This window comes from Notamacropus eugenii, chromosome 2 (genome assembly GCF_028372415.1).
Source record: "Notamacropus eugenii isolate mMacEug1 chromosome 2, mMacEug1.pri_v2, whole genome shotgun sequence".
NCBI classification, from domain to species: domain Eukaryota; kingdom Metazoa; phylum Chordata; class Mammalia; order Diprotodontia; family Macropodidae; genus Notamacropus; species Notamacropus eugenii.
Genome location: NC_092873.1, coordinates 453,264,241 through 453,282,917, shown reverse-complemented (window position 1 = coordinate 453,282,917; position 18,677 = coordinate 453,264,241). Strand labels below are relative to the sequence as shown.

The following is an 18,677-nucleotide window of genomic DNA, read 5'->3' as shown; positions in this document are numbered from 1 at the left end:
TTTCCCTCTCTTGTCTCAAAACACTATAGAAAAATCAACTACTTACATGTGAAAAAGCAAAAATAAAAAAATACCCAATAACTATATTTCTGGAACTTAACAGAAGCTCAGACCCTGAAAAGAATCTCTGAGAAAAGACAGATCTTTTCTTCTCTTAATAACTCCACAGGACGCAATATGGGACATGAACATGAAGTACATGTTCTTTGAAATTCAGTCAAAGATTCTGTCTTTTCTGTAAACATAGTGGCCTGTTGCTTTTGCTAACTAGATGTATAATTATGCTGGCTGCTTCAGAACAAGAATATTTTGTACTTCTTTCACTGAATAAATGTACTGACTACTGTTTATCCCTTTTCATCTGTGGATTATATAAATGAATATACTATTTCCATGTGAATGCTATAAAAATGATTCAACATCAAATGTTCACTTTATAGACTTTCAAAATATAATAGCATATACAAATAAATAAAGCTTCTAAATACCATTCATTATTTTTAAATTCAATCATGATGTGACATGGTTTTGGTACCTCAACAGTTGGGCATGCCAATTTAAGGGGCACATCCAGATGGAGATATGTAACTATCACATACAGATACTGTCACCATCAAAACCCAACAACTCCCCTCAAGGCACAATCACAAATCTTTCTACACATGCCAAGACAAATTAGGATTTATTTTATCATCATGTTCTATCCTTTCTTTTTTACAAGAATTATACTGTTCTTTAGAATTTTTCTCACATGTACAGGAAATGAAAAAAAATCAATTTCAAAATGTATTAAATGTTTACTAATACTTGCAAAGCATTATATTAGGCACTGGCAAAACAGAAATAAAATAATACAGATTCTGTCTTCAAGGAGCTTACATGAATGAAAATATGTAACATGTAACTAAGAAATAAGATGACAACAGCTTGAATGCAAAGGAGAACTGACGACAAAGAGTGTCTTGTCGTAGTTTATAGAAACCAAGAGTTACAAGAAAGCTTCTATATTATATAATCCAACCTACTTCCTAAAGCAGAATTGGTCAATAAATTCTCTAAAAAAGTAAATAATCTTACAACCACTACTGAAAGATATCTAGAGATGGCAAATGCTACTTACTAAGGTATTTCTGATTTAGAGAAACTTTTTTTTATACAGAGCTAAAACTATAAATTTCAACTGTCTAAATTTTGCCCTCTGCCAGGAAAAATAAATCTAATTTCAATGACACTCAAGATTAGTACTTACTACATATAAGACACTGTTAAAATGATGAAAAACAACAGTTCTTGCTCTCAATGTACTCACAATCCAATAATAATGATTAACAGCTATATAGTGGTTACCATATAGTATATAGTGCCTATTGCACTAAGTGCTTTAAAAATATTATGTCATTTGATCCCCACAACAACCCTGGGAGGTAAATGCTATTACTATCTCCATTTTCAGTCAAAGAAACTAAGGTAATGACTTGCTGAGAACAACACCTGTTATTAAGGATATGAGACTAGATTTGAACTCAGATCTTTATAAAATCTTGATATTTAAAAGATATGTATAGATTTTGTATATAAAATCCTATGGAGTAAGGTAAAGCATAGTAAGGTCAAAGTGACAATCAAAAGTATTATAACAAATATTTATGGGTAAAGGACGCTCTCAGCAGGTATTAACAAAGCAGGTTTCATGGAGGAGCTGACATTTGAGCTAGGTATTATTAGAAGGGAAGAATTTTGAGAGAGAAAATGAGATGGCCAAGAAGAAAGCAATACAATCTTCCTCCCCAAATAATTATTGCAATGAAGATCTCAGACTAGCACCAGATTAAGTACTATCCAAAAACATAAGGAGAAACTATAATGTGTCATCTATTCCATCAAATATCACAAAGTGTATACACAGGTCCAAGTGATAAGTACAGAAAGGATGGAGTAGGCTGAGCCAGCATCACTGACCCAGATGTTGACAGCAGAAGAGGGTCGTCATGTTATTACTTGCTCTAAATTAGGAACAAAGATTTTGGAGTTGCAACCTGAGAGCAAAAGTTAGCCATGGCAATGTTGTGCTCTTGCTGCTGCTGCTGTTGGTGTTGGAGTAAGACTCTAGCAGAAAAACACCTAAGACAATCCCCCATCTTACAGGATCATTAAAGCCCTGGCAAATGTATACAAATTTAAAGTTTAACTCCAAGTCCCAATCTGAAAAGTGAGGCTGAGAGAATTCATTTTTATTTCAATTAAAAGAAAAAGTTATCATGAGATGAGGCATGTTCAAAAAACAAACAGAAAAAAGAATAACTGCAAAATACTTACAATCAAGACAACACACAATAAATTGCATACTGAATTAATTAGAATTTCTAGAATATTAAATAATAGTAATTATGGGTGTGTTTGTCCTTCACTGCCAAAGAAGACCATGCCATCACGGAAATAATAACATGACTTGCACTTCACTTTGTTTTGAGTGAGGGAGGGCTGAATAATAATTATAACATGTTAGGCAATGAATACAATGTAAAATATTATATGTATATATAAATATATAAAATTATATTTTTCAGTATAAGTTCTAAGCTCTTTAAAATTATTGTCTCCTTTGATCCTCACAACAATGCTTGGAGGGAGGGTGCTATTACTGTATCAGTTTTACAGATGAGAAAATTGAGTCAAACAGAGGTTATGTGACTTTACAATGGTGACACAGATAACAAGCATCTGAGGCTGAATTTTAATTCAGGTCTTTCTGATTTTGAGCCTGAAACTCTATCTACAGTCATAAAGCTGAAAGAATTTCTAAAAAAAAAATGAATGGAAAAGTTATATCACAGGGGAAAAATGAGAATTCTAAAGGAAAGAACTCGAAAAGAAATAAAAACTATAGAAGAAAGACATGAAAATTAAAAGCATAAGAGGTACAAAACCTTATCCAAGTCAAACACTATCGGAAAATCAGCACTGACTAAAAAGAAGGTAATTCTTCTATGAAAAAAAAGAAATATTAAAAGTCAAAAAAAGATTAAAAAATGTTGAAGAAACTGCATGGCATCTCATACTAGAACTAATTATCTAAAAAAATGAATCATGGTGAAGTATTTTAAGAATGACTGAAAATCTGAAAATTTGACAAAAGTTTAAAAATCATGACAAAAAAGGGAAAAGCAGAAATATCTTTAAAAAAATTGTTCAAATACATTGCACAGATAAATTAGAACAAGAGGACAGCAGGCTAACATGGTAGAATAAAGGCAGGGATTCATCTAAGCTCTCCTAAATTCTCCTCCAAACAATTTTAAAATAATGCACCAAAAATAATTTTAGAGAAGCAAAAGCAACAAATGGATGCAGTTAAACAATTTTTCCACCACAGGCACCTTAGAAGATGAGTAAGAAAGTTCTATTTCACTGGGGTGGGAGTGAAACTCAGTCCAGTGCAGGCCTTAACACAGCCAACCAGCACTATGCTTTAGGGGAGAATAATTGATAGTGGTGGTTTCTGGAGCTCTCAACCTATAGACTGTAAAGGGTTCCAAAAACTGGTCAGAAAAAGATTACAGGGAATACTTTCCTGGCACTGGATTCAGGATTTGATTGAACTACCTATATAGGCTACTGCCCCTTGTAGCAGTAAGCACCCCAACATACACAGGAGGCCCTGCTATCACAGGTTCTTAGATCCGCATTTACAAAAGGAAAGCCAACTTTTGAGGGATTAACAATCATTTAATCAAGCACATGTATCGTTCCTTTAACCAAGCACATATATCATTCAGTTAGTTCAGGGAGTCAGCACCCTGAAATTGAAAGAAAGTACAGAGAAATCAAAAGATCAATAGACATGGCTTCTTCTGTCTGAATTCAACAGACAGTTGGGATTCAAGTGCCTGACCATAGCAACCAGAGAGGGAAGCATAACATCTGGGTTCTCCTTTAAGGCTTCCCAGAGTTCTCATCGAGCACTCAAACCATCTTACCAAAAACTAAGCCCCAAAGTAAAACCTCAACTCAGAATATTTATACCTTTTTTTAGAGCCAGAGGGCATCACTTTGCTCAGTGCCTCAACAGAAAAAAAAAAAAAAAGGTACTTGGGACCCTCTTACAAAACAACTCCCCTAATCAAACTTCCCACAATGCACAGGCCCATCAATGGGTGGGAAAAATCTTTAATCACATTAAGATAATTAACAATACAAATACATACACTTTCTCTAGCTAAAGAAATTCTTGTTTCTTTACTCCTTGTAAAGACTTTTGATTGATAAAGGCAAGACTCAATCAGAGGTACTTAATTATACTAAAACAAAAGCAGCAAAAGATTCTGATTGCTGTCACAACAGGGGTGCCTGCTATCACAAGTTCTTAGATCTACATTCATAAAAGGAAAGGCATCTTTTGAGGGATTAACAATCACTTTAATCAATCACATGCATCATTCCTTTAACCAAGCACATATATCATTCACCTAGTTCAGGGGAGTCAATACCCTGAACTTCAAAGAAAATACAGAGAAATCAAAAGTCAACAAACATGGCTTCCTCTGACTGATCATCAGTGGACAGGTCCAACTGTCTGACCATAGTTACCAGATAGGGAAACACCGACATCTGGGTTTTCAAAGCTGGGAGGCTCCTTAGTAACTTCCCAGAGTCCTCATGTGGCCAAACAAACACTTCCAGTCAGTAAGCCCAGAAGTAAAACCAGAACCCTCAGAGTATTTATACCTTTTTGAGATCCATAGGGTATCTCAACCCTTGAGAACCAGTGCCTCATTAACAAAAGATGTGGGCCTTCCTACAAATCTTCCCTAATCAAACTTCCCTTAATTGGTAGGCCCATTAATGGGTGGGAAAGATCTTTAATCACATTAGCAATACAAATACATATACTATTTCCAGTTAAAGAAACTCGTGTTTCGGTACTTTACTCCTAGTAAAGACTCTTGGTTTATACAGGCAAGATTCAATGAGAGGCATTTAATCATACTAAAACAAAAACAGCAAAAGATCCCACTTTGCTTGCCATCACACTCCACCCTTCCAGGATCCTTAGCCTTACAATCTAAATGGTCATGGATCCTGGAACAAATAGAGTCATTATACTTCTTGATTATACAAAAACAGCAAAAGATCCCACTTTGCCAGGAAGAGGAAGAGCAATAATGCATAGGAGTATGTGGCCCCTGGGGATCTAGTCACCAGGGCAGAAAAAGAGTGCTAGCAGTTACTCAAATACCAGAGCACAGGGTAGTAGAGAAGTTACCACACTTCTCAAATCATACCTTCTTGAAAGAAATGAAAACATACAGGCCCCAAGAAGTAGCTCTGAAAACAGAAGGATGAAAAACATGAAGCTTGGGACAATGTCTGCCTAACTGTAACATAAACTTTAAAGTCAAGAAATAGGCTGAAAAAAATGAACAAACAACAAGAAAGAACCTGACCATAAAAAGTTACTATGATAATAGGAGGATAAAAATGAAAGTTAAGAAGAAAACAAAGTCAAAACACCTACCTCCACAGTCACAAAGATAAGTGTATATTGGTCTCAGGCCGAAAAAAGAATTCCTGAAAAGGTTCAAACAGGATTTTCTAAATCAAATAAGAAAAGTTGAGGGGACAAATGGGGAAAAGAAATGTGATGCAAGAAACTCATAAAAAGAGAATTAATAGCTTGATGGGGGCACACATGCACACACACACACACATATACACAATACTGGAAAAAATATCACCTTAAAAAACATAAGACACAGAATGGTAAACCTGGCACACAAATTCACTGAAGAGAATTCTTAAAATTTGGTTAAACGGAAGAAAAGATACTCCTTAAAAAATGAGAATTGTTAAGTGAAAGATAATTACTCCATGATAAATCAAGAAACAATAAAACAAAAACAAAAAGATGAAAAAATAAAAGAAATTGTGAAATATCTTACTGGAAAAAAAAACTGATCTGGAAAACAGATCAAGGACAGATAATTTAAGACCTGGCAGTCATGATAAAAAAAACAAAAAACAAAAAACAAGGCATTATTTTAAAAAAAAATTATCAAAGAGAACTGCCTATATATCATAGAACCAGAGGTTAAAATAGAAATTGAAAGAACCCATTAATCATCTCCTGAAAGAGATCCCAAAATGAAAACTCACAGAAATATTATATAAAATATGACTATATAGATTTACAAGTGAATTTTACCATTCAAAAAGTAATTTTGATATGTTAATTTCAAAAAAAAATTGGCTACTATTATATTTTTTCTGTGATACAAAAACAATCTTTTTTCACAAACCAAAGAGAGTCAAAACAGCGAAAGAAAACCAAAGATCAATATTCCTCATGAACAATGATGCAAAAAATATCAAATAAAAAGTTAGCAAAGATATTACAGGAATATAACACAAAGATTATACTTGGAATCTAAGGTTGGTTTACTATTAGCAAAAATACCAATACAGTAGACTGTATCAATAGCAAGAACAAAACCTTATCTGACTATATCAGCAAACATGAAAAAATTTTGAGAAAAATAAAACTATTAAAAGAAAACCTAGTAAACATGGGGACAAACAGAACTTTCCTTAACATGATAAGTAGTTTATATCTAAAATCCAAATTCCTGGATCATCTATAATGGTGAGAAAGTACAATTCTTCCCAGCAAGATCAGTGATAAAGCAAAGATACCAATTTTTGCCTCCATTATTTACAATGGACCTAAATTGATAGCTATAGCAGTAAGACAAGAAAAACAATTGAGGTAATAGTCATAAGCAAAGAAGAAAAAAGGACTTCTGTCAGATCATATAATTGTTTTCTTAGTCCTGGAGAATCAACCAAAAATTGATTAAATAATTGAAATTTTAGCAATATGGAAGAATAAAAAGTGAATCTACATAAGTCATCCATAATTTTATGGATTTTATTTTTTAAATAAAAGGAGTTTATTTCAAAATAACTGCAGTATTGGTGACACAGTTATTTAAGAGCTAGGCCTATAGTCATGAAGAATCAACTAAGTTCAATGCCAGTCTCAGAAACTTACTAGCTGTTTCATCTGGGCAAGTCATTTAACCCTGTTGGCCTCAATTCCCTCATCTGTAAAATGATCTAGAGAAGGAAAGGGCAAATTGCTCTAGTATCTTTGCCAGGAAAACCTGAGAAAGCAGTCATGAAGAGTCAAAAATGACTGAATGAATGAAATCCATACACACCAGATACATGCAAGAATTATATTAACATATATACAAAATACTGTTTTTTTAAAAAGAACATTTATTTCTAACAGAAATAAATAATTGGAAAAATATTAGTTGCAAATGAAAGATAAGCATAGATTCATTTCTCAACCAATGTAATAAAAATGATATTGCTACCTATCATAATGTGTTGACTTGCCACACCAAAGTACTATAGATTTTGTGCAACTAAATAATGATAAAAACAACACAACTGACCCAGAAGAACAGAAGATTAAAAATCTCATGACAAATAATGCAAAGATGGTGGACTGGAAGAGGAGTCTATCAAATTATAATATTAATATAATATATTATAATATAATATAACATAATATACAATATATAATATAATAATATAATATACAATTATATATAATAATATATAATTGTATATTATATATGTAATAATATATAATTATACATAATATATGTAATATAAAGTAGTAATTATTTTTTTAAATTGGTGCTAGTAAATAGAGAGATTGAGTAGGGGAATAAACTAGGTATGTAACATACCAAAACAAATAAAATTCAGAGATTATAGGTATCAAACTCATGGTCAATGGGCAGTAAGCAGTCTAGAAAGAGTGTGGCTACAAATGATTAAAATATAATTGGGAAATGTTTAACAAAAATGAAAATATAACATGGATAATGTTAATTCATGGCTTGATAAGTTAATATGAGGACCAGGAGGGATATAATTTATATTTGCTTTGACACCACTAGATTCGTTCATATTAGATAAACTCAAAGACATTATTTAATGCGATAAAGAGGACTCATTTCACAAAAGCGTTTGGAAAAAACTCTATAGAAGTCTGACAGAAATTAAACTTAGACTAAAACCCTATGTCAATACAGATCAATTCAGATCCAAATGGATCTGAAAACTAAATATAAAAGGTCAAATTAGATTCAAATAAGAGGCCCAAGCAAAAAACTATTCTTTTGAACTATGGCTACCAGAGAATGCATAACCAAATAAGAGAAAAAGAGGATCACAAAAAATAAAATATGTAATTTCCATTGCATAAAATTTTTAAAGTTTATGCACAAGCAAATCCACAGAAGCCAAGATTAGAAAAGAGGGGAAATATTTTTGCACATATTTCTTTGATAAAGCTTGCATTTTCAAAATATTTATATTAAAGGCAGAGAGACAGAATTATATATCTATATCTACTATCTATAGATATACATGTGTGTATGATACATATTTCTATATACTTATATGTGTATATACATATATTATAAATTTGGTATTTGTATATGTATGCATATGTGTGTGTATATATATATATATATATGGAAGTGATTCAAATTCATAAAAATAAAGAGCATTCTTCAATAGATAAATGTCTAAGTATATGAACAGACAGCTCTCAAGAGAAGAAAGAAGCCAGGCATATAAAAATTCAAATTAAGCATTTTTAAGGTTCTACTGCCTTCCCATCAGTTTAGTGAAGATAATCAAAAAAAGTGGCAAAAATGACAAAAGTTGGAAAGGCTGGAGGAAAAAAGACATGCTGCTCTATTTTTGGTGGAGTTGTGAATTGTTCCTGACATTCTGGAAAGTAATTTCAAACTTTGAACAAAAAGTTAGTAAAGTATCTGATATGAATATCAGGCCAATACCCCCAAAATAGGAAAAGGTTCTATGTGCACAAAATACATATGCATGCGTACATATATATATATAAATATATATGTACATATGCTCTTTTCATGGATGTGAAATTAATTGGAGAATGACTGGACAAATTAGGGCACATTCTTTTGCTATAATAAACAATAAAACTACATTTTCAAGGAAATCTGGGAAGACATCATGGATGAGATAAAGTAAAGTGAGGAAAACAAGGAACAAAGAGATGAGGGACACAGCATTGGGAACATCAGTATTTACAAAATGGAAATAGAGGAGTGCATCAGCTTTAACAGCAAGTCGATAATATTATAGAACAAATTATAAAAAATATAGAAAATTGACTATCTCATTAATCAAAAACTAACAGATCATAACTTAATTTGATTCTAGTCTCCCTCAGATTGAAATTATAAAATATATATATTTTAAAATCATTACTATCTTTCAACCTAGGGTGAAAAGTTCCTCTATGTAATTCTCCTCTGTTCTTGTTCAGTTATTTCAGACATGTTTAACTCCCCATGACCCCATTTGGGGTATTCTTGGCAAAAATACTGGAGTGGTTAGTCTTCTCCTTCTCCGGTTCATTTTACAGAAGAAGAAACTGAGGCAAATGGTAAATTAAGTGACTTGCCCAAGGCCATGCATCTAGTAAGGGTCTGAGGCCAGATTTGAACTCAGGAAGATGTGTTTTTTAGTTTGTTTTACTTTAGGCCTGATATTCTATCCATCGTACCACCTAGCTACCCCTCTGTTACCAGGTTTTAGTTTTTGGTTTGTTTTTCTGCAACTCATTCACAGATTACTTAATCAGTCTGATATTAAAGCTAATTTGTTTTCTTGCATGTCTATTGCCTTTCAAGTAATCTAACGATGTCCTATAATATCCTATCTCTTTGCCTTTATACATGGTGAGAGCTAATACATTTGTGACATTCCCTCTGCCCTCGCTGCTTTCTCTTGAAGCAAAGGGAATGTTATATCCAGCTATGTTAAACACCTCTATGTTAAAAGAATAAGAGGCAAGTTTTTTTTTTTTTCTTCAAGTCAAGTTTCTGGTTATCTGTTTTATCATATTTAGCTCCTTCTTCTCCCCTTTTCAATCAGTTAATCTGTTATCCATTCATTCTCATAGATTTCTTCTTTTCCTAGCGATAAACTCAATCTTAGGTCAGAATAGATTCTTTTAAATGTGGAGAAAGGAAAACCTGGGAAGAGAGGCAGAGGTTTAAACTTCTTTTCTCACAGCCCCATGGCTGGAGACTGCTTTAAGAAGGATTAAAGATTTGGGGGACTAGATTTGTGAACCTAGTGTAGCATAGATGCAAACTAAGCCACTTATAGAAAATTGCCCACTGTAAAGATAGACTTTTTTGAATAACACAGTGGAAAAATCAAGTTGTGAAATCATATTTCTGGTTGGGTAGTTATGGCCAGGGTGCCTGTGAGTTAATATGACTATGCTTATATAGTCGTATGCCTACTTGTCAAACCCAGTACATGTCATGGATATCACCTAGAATGTGCATTTATAAACAAAACATTTTAAAAACAGACTGAGCAGTTTAAAACTGCTTTATTTTCTTTGTTGTTTCTGCTCACCCTCAATTATTTTTATTGCGTTGCTCTTTCTGCTATAGCAATAACAATTGCATGAAATATCAAGGAAACATAGAACACTGTCACCCTAGGCTATCATTTTCAAGTCAATAAGCTTGAGTACCTGATACTGACATCTATTTTTCCACACACTAAATAGGTCAGGTTTTTTGATTTTTCTGAAAATAACTCAACAGTACCCGTAGGTACAACAGGGAAAGTCTATTCATAATCCTTATCTTATAAATCACGCAGAAAACATTGTATTTTTGTCTATTTCTGGAGAAATTATCTGTAACTACAAAATGTAAGGTTCTGAATGTTTGTTGTTCAAAAGGTCTACTTTCTATGCTGGTACAATGGCTTATGGTGAGGAAACAGCTCTGTACTCTGCCTTTTTTTCTGACTAGTCAATTTTATTTTTCTTTTGATCATAAAGGGGAGTGGTACTGTCATAAATACATTTAAAAGGAGAAGGGACATTAGAGAACATCTAGTGCCTATCATTTTATAGTTGAGGAAACTAGAATATTAGGTGAAATGACTTTTAAGTAGCAAAGCGAGGATTTGAACCTAAACATTCTGATTCCAAAGCTATGCTCTTTCCACTTGACCATACTACCTACTCTTAGACAATTGGATTTTTCCTTAAAATAGATATAATTAAGATATATACAGATTTCATTGGTTCAGTTCCACCTTGTTTACCAAAATGTCCTGTTCCTTAATTTTATCAGTGCATTTATAATGGAGTCTTACAATATTTCCCATTAAGTTTTACAAAATTGTCTTGGTCTTTCCATATCTTCCAGCAAATATGCTTTCTATTATGGATTACTAGCTAGCATCCTCAATTTGGGTCTTTGAGATCTCTAAATTAGGGCTGTTCTGTTTGAAAATTAAGGTAAATTGAAGACAATGGTCTGAGCATGATTAATTTATTAGTTAGGCTAGTAGTAACCAATAAAACTGGGGCAGTTAGGTGGTGCAGTGGATACGGCATCAGGTCTGGATTCCAGAAGCTCTGAGTTCAAATCCAACCTCATCACTCAATAGCTATGTGACCCTTAGGGCAAGTCACTTAATTCTGTTTGTCTCAGTTTCCTCATGTGTAAAATGAACTGTAGCAGGAAATGGTTAAGTACTCCAGTATCTTTGCCAGAAAAATCCCAAATGGGTTAATTAAGAGTCAGAAAAGACTGAAAGAATTCAATAATAACAACAGTAACAACAACAAGCCAATAGATTGGTTCCTGTGCTCTCACAGTGATCAAAGTGTAGTGATGTGAGTGTAGACAGGGTCTTTAAACATAGGTGTGTCTTCCTTCTGATTGGCCTGACAGAACATCATTTAAACTTCCCCTGGCAATAGTAAGACAGTCCCAACAGGTAGACATTTTAATGAGGATGAGGGTTAAGAGTCACATTACTTCCTCTTTGGCAGATGAGAGCGATCCTCAGGGAACAGAATTGATATGGCTGTAGTCTTCAAGGGTTCTAATCAAATCAACCTAAATTTGAGTTATTGGTGGTCAATCAGGTTACAAAGATGGACAATGCCAGGGTGGACATACAAAATAAAAGAACAGAATTGAGACTCAAAGGACTGGAAGCTACTTGAGTTAAGGGGAAAGGTAATTACAAAACAAAAGCATTACCTTTAGGCCAGTTTCTCTAAAATGTAGGTAAAGGGTGAAGTTACAAGGATAGGGAGCTTAAACTCACAGGATCTGGGAGAGTATTAAGCCTATGCCAGCATGATTGTGTCTTAAAATTAGAATTAAGATCAATTTTCATTTTTATAGGTGGAAAATGAGGACAGAATAATTTAACAATGTGATGGTTCTCTTAAGGAAAATGTAATAATTTGATCATGGAAAAGTGGTCAGGGATATTTGAGATTTGGGGATATCTTCAAATAATGATAGATCATGTGAAAATATATAATTCAATCATACTGGCCTTATAGTTCTTTGTCACATACAACATTCCATTTCCCACCTACATGCCTTTGCACAACTAACTTCTCCAAGGCGAAGGGGTGCTCTCAGATGTCTCTAATATCATGCCTAAAGTCTTACCAAGTTGACCAGCTACATGATAATCAAATAATTTATTTATCTATGAATACTATTATGTACGTTATATGTAATGTATATCATGTACACAAAATTATATCTTATTTAAAACATTTTTTCTATTATTTCAATGTCACAGAAATGACACTGTTCTTTGTTTAGCTACTAAAAAATATTACACTGCTGAGTGAGAACTCTAACTGCTAGGCTCTGAAGCCAGTGTTTTTCAGGCAGCTACATGCTAAGTTAATAAAGTAGGGAGGCTGAGGGCATATATTATTTTCTCCTTCAACATGGACAATGTCATACTGACTTACAAAAAGTGAGGTTTCTTAATGTTTTAGGGCATTATAAAATGTGGTATCTAAAGTATGAGTGAAGCAATGAATATCTTCCACATAATGCTTGTATATGCATGATTTACCAGTAAATGACTACATTTTGTTAAGTAGTCAAACTCTGAAAAAATCTTACTAGGCAACTGACAATTCTGTGCTAAATTTGTGACGGTCTGCAAAGAAATTTGGGTCCCTTGTATTCATGATCGTATTACTTGAGACAATCAATCATCTCAGAAAGAGACAAATTGACAATGAAGAATAGAGTTGCTCAGGATTTGTGAATGAAAATTCTGTTATGTACATGATTGTTAAATTTTTTAGTAGTTTAAAATTCCACTAAATTTGGATTAGATTCTGAAATTTTAAGTTAAATATTATCTAACTTAATCGAATATAATATCATTAAAAATGTTTTCCACTTAACAAATTAAAATATTTAACCAAAATGAAATTCCATTGAATTTTAACAATATACTCACTGTCATTATCCAAAATCATCTAACGTCATCTAAGAAGAAGTTAGTACTACCGTATGTATACATGCTTTATAACGTATATTGTACATACTGTCTTAGAGCTTTCATATTTTCTTCTACTTCATCTGTCTTATAAATACCACTATTCTGTATTTGGCTGGAATATCTGGTCACTGGATCCAAATGGCTCAGGAGGAGAAGGTGAGGCTGGTGACCTTCCACAGCACTCCTCCTCATTTGAAACAAAGTCAAGTGCAAGTCATGTCATCATTTCCCTGATATCACGGTCCTCTTTGAAAATGAAGGACGAACACAACAACAACAACAAATGAGGATATGTAAGTAAAGGACAGGAATGACCATTGGGATCTGAAGCAAGCATTTTTTGAGGCAATTATTGACTAAGTAGTTGATAAAGTAGTTCAAACATAAGGCATATGCTATTTTTCTCCTTCCTCAACTTAATATTCCAACACCATCTTTTCTTTAAAAGAATTTCTTAATGGTTCAGGGCTCGGAATGAAAAACTTTCATTAAAATTTGAGATCAATTGTTCCACTTGTACCTTTGATCCTAGCCCTTCCCATTTGAACCAGTATACTGCTCCTTCTGTCATCCCCACTCTCTAATCTTGAATTTCTCCTCTCTTCTGACAACAAATATACCCAAATCTCCCTTATCAAGAAAAAAACCAATATACTTATTAGACCCTACCATTTCCTTGAGCTACTCTCCCCATATCTCTTCTTCCTTTCACAAAGGACTAGAAATAACTCACAACGTTCTTTGTCTCTACTTCCTTTATTTCTTATTCACTTTTCAAAGCTTTGTGAGTAGGTTTCTTATCTCATCGCTCCACTGCTCTCCACAACTACCAATGATCTCTTAATGGCCATATCAGGGACCATTTTCTCAATCCTCTTTCTTCTTGACATTTCTGAAGTACTTGACACTATGGACTCCTCTTCTCTCTGTTTTCTGTGATTTTGCTCTTTGGTTTCACTTCCTGACTATTACTTGCTGCTTGGTTTTTATTGTTCATATGCCTCTACCTAATTGTAGGTGAAACCCAAGGCTCTGTTCTAGCAATTCTTCTGTTGTCTGTCTTCATTTTCTCACTTAGGGACCTCATCAACTACCATGAGTTAAATGATTATCCCCATGCACATGACTTCCATATCCATATTTCTAGTCCTAGTTTCTCTAATGAATGTACTGGATGTTTCAAACTGTATATATTAGAAAAGATGCTTAAAACAAAGCTTATTATCTCTCTTTTTAAAATTCACTTCTCTTCTGATTTTCCTGTTTCTTCGAAGTGCACCACTACCCCTGCAGTCACCCAGATTCACACTTTTTTATCACCTCATTATATATATATATATATATATATATATATATATTATATATACTTATTATATTACATCACACTCACTATTACCTTTAATTCCTCATACTCCCTAACTTCCCATACTGAATCAGTTGACAAATCTGTCTCCAGAATATCTTTAATAGTAACCCCTTTTTGTCTATGCTCAGTGCCCTCATGTCTTCCTTCACCTGGAATTTTTGTATTAGTTTCCTACTTGCCTCAAGTCCCTCTCCCATTTTATCCAATCCCTATACAACTGCTAAAGGGATTTTACTAACCTGCAGATATAAATATATAATTTTTCTACTTAATAAATTTCAATGAATCCCGATTGCCTTTAGGCTCAAATATAAAATCCTTGGTTTGACCTGCAAAGCCTTCCACAACCTGGCACCAATCTAATTTCCCAGTCTTATTACTTTACTTCCCATACTTTCTTGTTGTTTCTCATAAGTACATTCAATCTCCCATAATTCAAATAAAAACAAGAAGAAGAATTTATAGAGAACTAGAAAATTACTGTAGAGCACAAAGTGCTTTAACATATATGATTTTTATCCTTAAGCTCCTTGAGTTTAGAGGTTGTCTTTTCTTTGTTTTTGTATGTCCAGTGCTTAGCACAATGCTTAATGAATATGTATTTACTGATTGTCTGATGCCTTTGAACTGACTATTGCACATCCTCTCTATTCTGCCCCTCTCAAAATGACTTCTTTCCTTCAAAATTCAGTTCAGGCACCATCCTCTAAATGAAGCCTTTCCTGATCAACACAGTTTATTAATGCCTTCTCCCAACTACATATCATGTATCTTTATATGCTTACCAATGTAAAGGTCTACCACATTCCAAAGCAATATGTTACATGAGGGCAGAGACTGTACGTTTTTGTCTTTGTATTAAAAACAACTACCATAATAGGTACGTGACACATCCTAGATACTACATAAAATACCTGTCTATTGATTTATTAATATTGTATTAGTGTAATTGCAATAGGAAGGATAGTGGAGGTAACAATTTAGTAACTATTTATATATACATCATTCACACCATACTTTTTTAATACACTGTCAAGAATCCTTATGGTGATAAACAATCAAATATTCTTTGCAGCATTTGACATTGTTGACTAATTCCCTCCTTCATTCTTCTGCGGCTTCATAGACAATATACTTTCCAGGTTCTCTCCTCTTTTATCTGTTCCTTCTGAATTTCACTCACTAACTTGATCATCCTCTTCCTTATAACAAGGTAGGCTTATCTCCAAGGTTCTATAGTTGGCTTTCTCTAATATCTATATATTTTGTTTCCTAGGAATCTCATTCATTCTCAAGACTTGTATTACCATGCAGTGCTAACGTAGGTAAATATATATGTATATGTATTTTATTGCTGTTGTTGGGTGATTTTTCATTTATGTCTGACTTTCTGTAACCCCATGTGGGGTTTCCATGGCAAAGATACTGCAGTGCTCTACCATTTCCTTCTCCAGCTCATTTTACAGATGAGGAAACTGAGGCAAACAGGGTGAAGTGACTTGCCCAGTGTCACAGAGCTAGTAATTGCCTGAGGCCAGATTTGAAGTCATGAAGATGAGTCTTCCTGATTCCAAGTCCAGTACTCTATCCACTGTACCACCTAGATGCCCTTACACACACACACACACACACACACACACACACACACACATACATGCATACACACAAATGCACACACACATATATACACATGTATGTGGGTATATGCTCCAAATCTGTAGTTATGACTGACTAGAAAGAAATTCCAACTGAATATTCCACTGTCGCGTCTAAAGTCAAAGTGTCCAAAAACTGAAATACTATCTTCCCACCTAAATCTATTCTATCTCTTTATGTTCATATTTCTGCCAGTGACATATCCATTCCCTCAGTCTCAAAAGTTTGGCCCTTTGTTATCACCTTTGACTCTTCCAACTCCTTGAACTTTAAAAAAAAAAATCATTCATGAAGTCCTATAATTCTACTTCGGCAATATCTCTCAAAACAATTCTTTCCTTTTTTTTCACTCCCATTAGCCTAGTCCATGCCCTCATTACCATCTACCTGAACTAATGCATTAACTTCATAACAGTTCCTCCTACCTTCTTTCTCTCGTTTCCAATCCATCCTTCATACTGCTACCAGAATAAACTTCCCGCAAGGTCTGTTCATGTCACTTGGCTCAAAAATTCTCAGTAATTAACCTTCATAATAGGAATATAAACAAAAGTAGACATATCAAATTTGAGAACTTTTCCTATGTGATAAGGACAGTGATGAACAGAAGTTAATTACTTAGGCATAAAAGCAAAATGGTAGGTAAATGAAGGGGATTTGGAGTTTCGAGGGGGGGGTGTGATGCCTTTTGATGATTCTGATCTGAAACTGATCTACAACTTATTGTCTTAGAAGGATGCCTGGGATATCAAGAGGTTAAGTAACCCGCTATGACTGTTATGTGCCAAAAGGAAAACTCAAAACCAGGCCTTCCTCCCTCTCATGCCAAACTTCTATTTATTCATTATATTTTGCTGCTAAATAGGAAAATATGTAATGGAGAAAAGATCGTTTGTTTTATGTGACAAGTCCTTAAAAATGTTCACTAACTTTATTCAAGATCCGTTCATGAAATGAGAATATGCTCTCTGCACTTGAATAGCACTTAATAAGTATATCTTCCAATAATGCTGATTAAAACTAAATCATCTTAGTTAAAAAGTAAAGTATGACTTTGACAGAAAAGTGCAATATGAAATTGGCAGGACTTACTGCAGCAGTGATGTGGTATCTCATTTCAAGTAAGATATACAGTTAAGAGGCAGGTACATTTATAAAAGTACCATTTGTAGGAAATGGTTAAAAGCATCTTAAATTGAAATTGCCCTGAAGCATTAACAACATAAATATTATGATTTTAATATAAACCTGATACAGTAGATTTCTTTTCTAAAATATAGGATAAAAATAAAATATTTGACGTTGAAGTGACTGAGAGGCAAACTTTGTTCATTTTATTACTAAAATGTTCTGACTTTTCTCCCATAAGATATGCAAATAAAAATGGACTGCGGTAGCCATGGGCCAAAGTTCAAAAATTAAGTATAACTTGTTTTGACTTGCCTCTAATTTGATAATTTTCTTATGTATTTATTCTTCATTCAAAAATGGAAGAAATGATCACATAAGAGAAAATGTTTAGGGGAACAAAAAAAATTTCAGAAAGATTTATGATCTAATTTTCCAGGATATATATATATCAGTATTCATCTGGTAATTGTAACATGTCACCTTGAATCAAAGACATGAGTTGTCAGCAGCAGTTTTTAAGAATAAAATACCTGCAAAGTGAAAATTGGTAATGCCATTTCTGTTCTGGACATTACTGTTAGATTCTACAGCTTACAAATTGGACAGTGTTACCTTTCAGGCACTTAGACCTCGTATCCCTCCAGCTTACTATTTATGCTAAACGACTTTGGAAAATAACATACACTACAGACTTCAAAGGTACCAGTAAACACAGGCTATTTCATTTTCATCAGGTTGTCTCATTGATATCACAGTGCTTAAAACAGGAAAGGAGAAAAGAATCTCCTATATTAAGACAAAAGCAATAATTTCAGGCAATACTCTAGTCATGTAGAATTTGTTTCTCATTGTTTCAATCTCCTATTTCTACTATGAGCATTCTTTCTTACTAAGCATACATGAAAATGCTTTTTATAGCCCATTTTAGAAGTAAATTCCATTCTTTACTGCTTAAGATCAATTTATGAGTATCATAACTTCAAATGAATGAGGTACCTCATACAAAAATATAGGAATTCTATTGCACTGAAGTCTTCCAATTCTATTTCATTATCATTATTTTCCAAATTTATATTTCATGCTACTGTAT

The 18,677-nt window shown here is 33.5% G+C and overlaps 1 protein-coding gene across 4 annotated transcripts in view; it reads right to left on the bottom strand.

Annotated features, from left to right (window-relative positions):
• The window catches only part of BRINP3 (BMP/retinoic acid inducible neural specific 3), a 536,581-nt gene that overhangs the window by 231,221 nt on the left and 286,683 nt on the right, over positions 1 to 18,677 (bottom strand). The window lies entirely within an intron of this gene.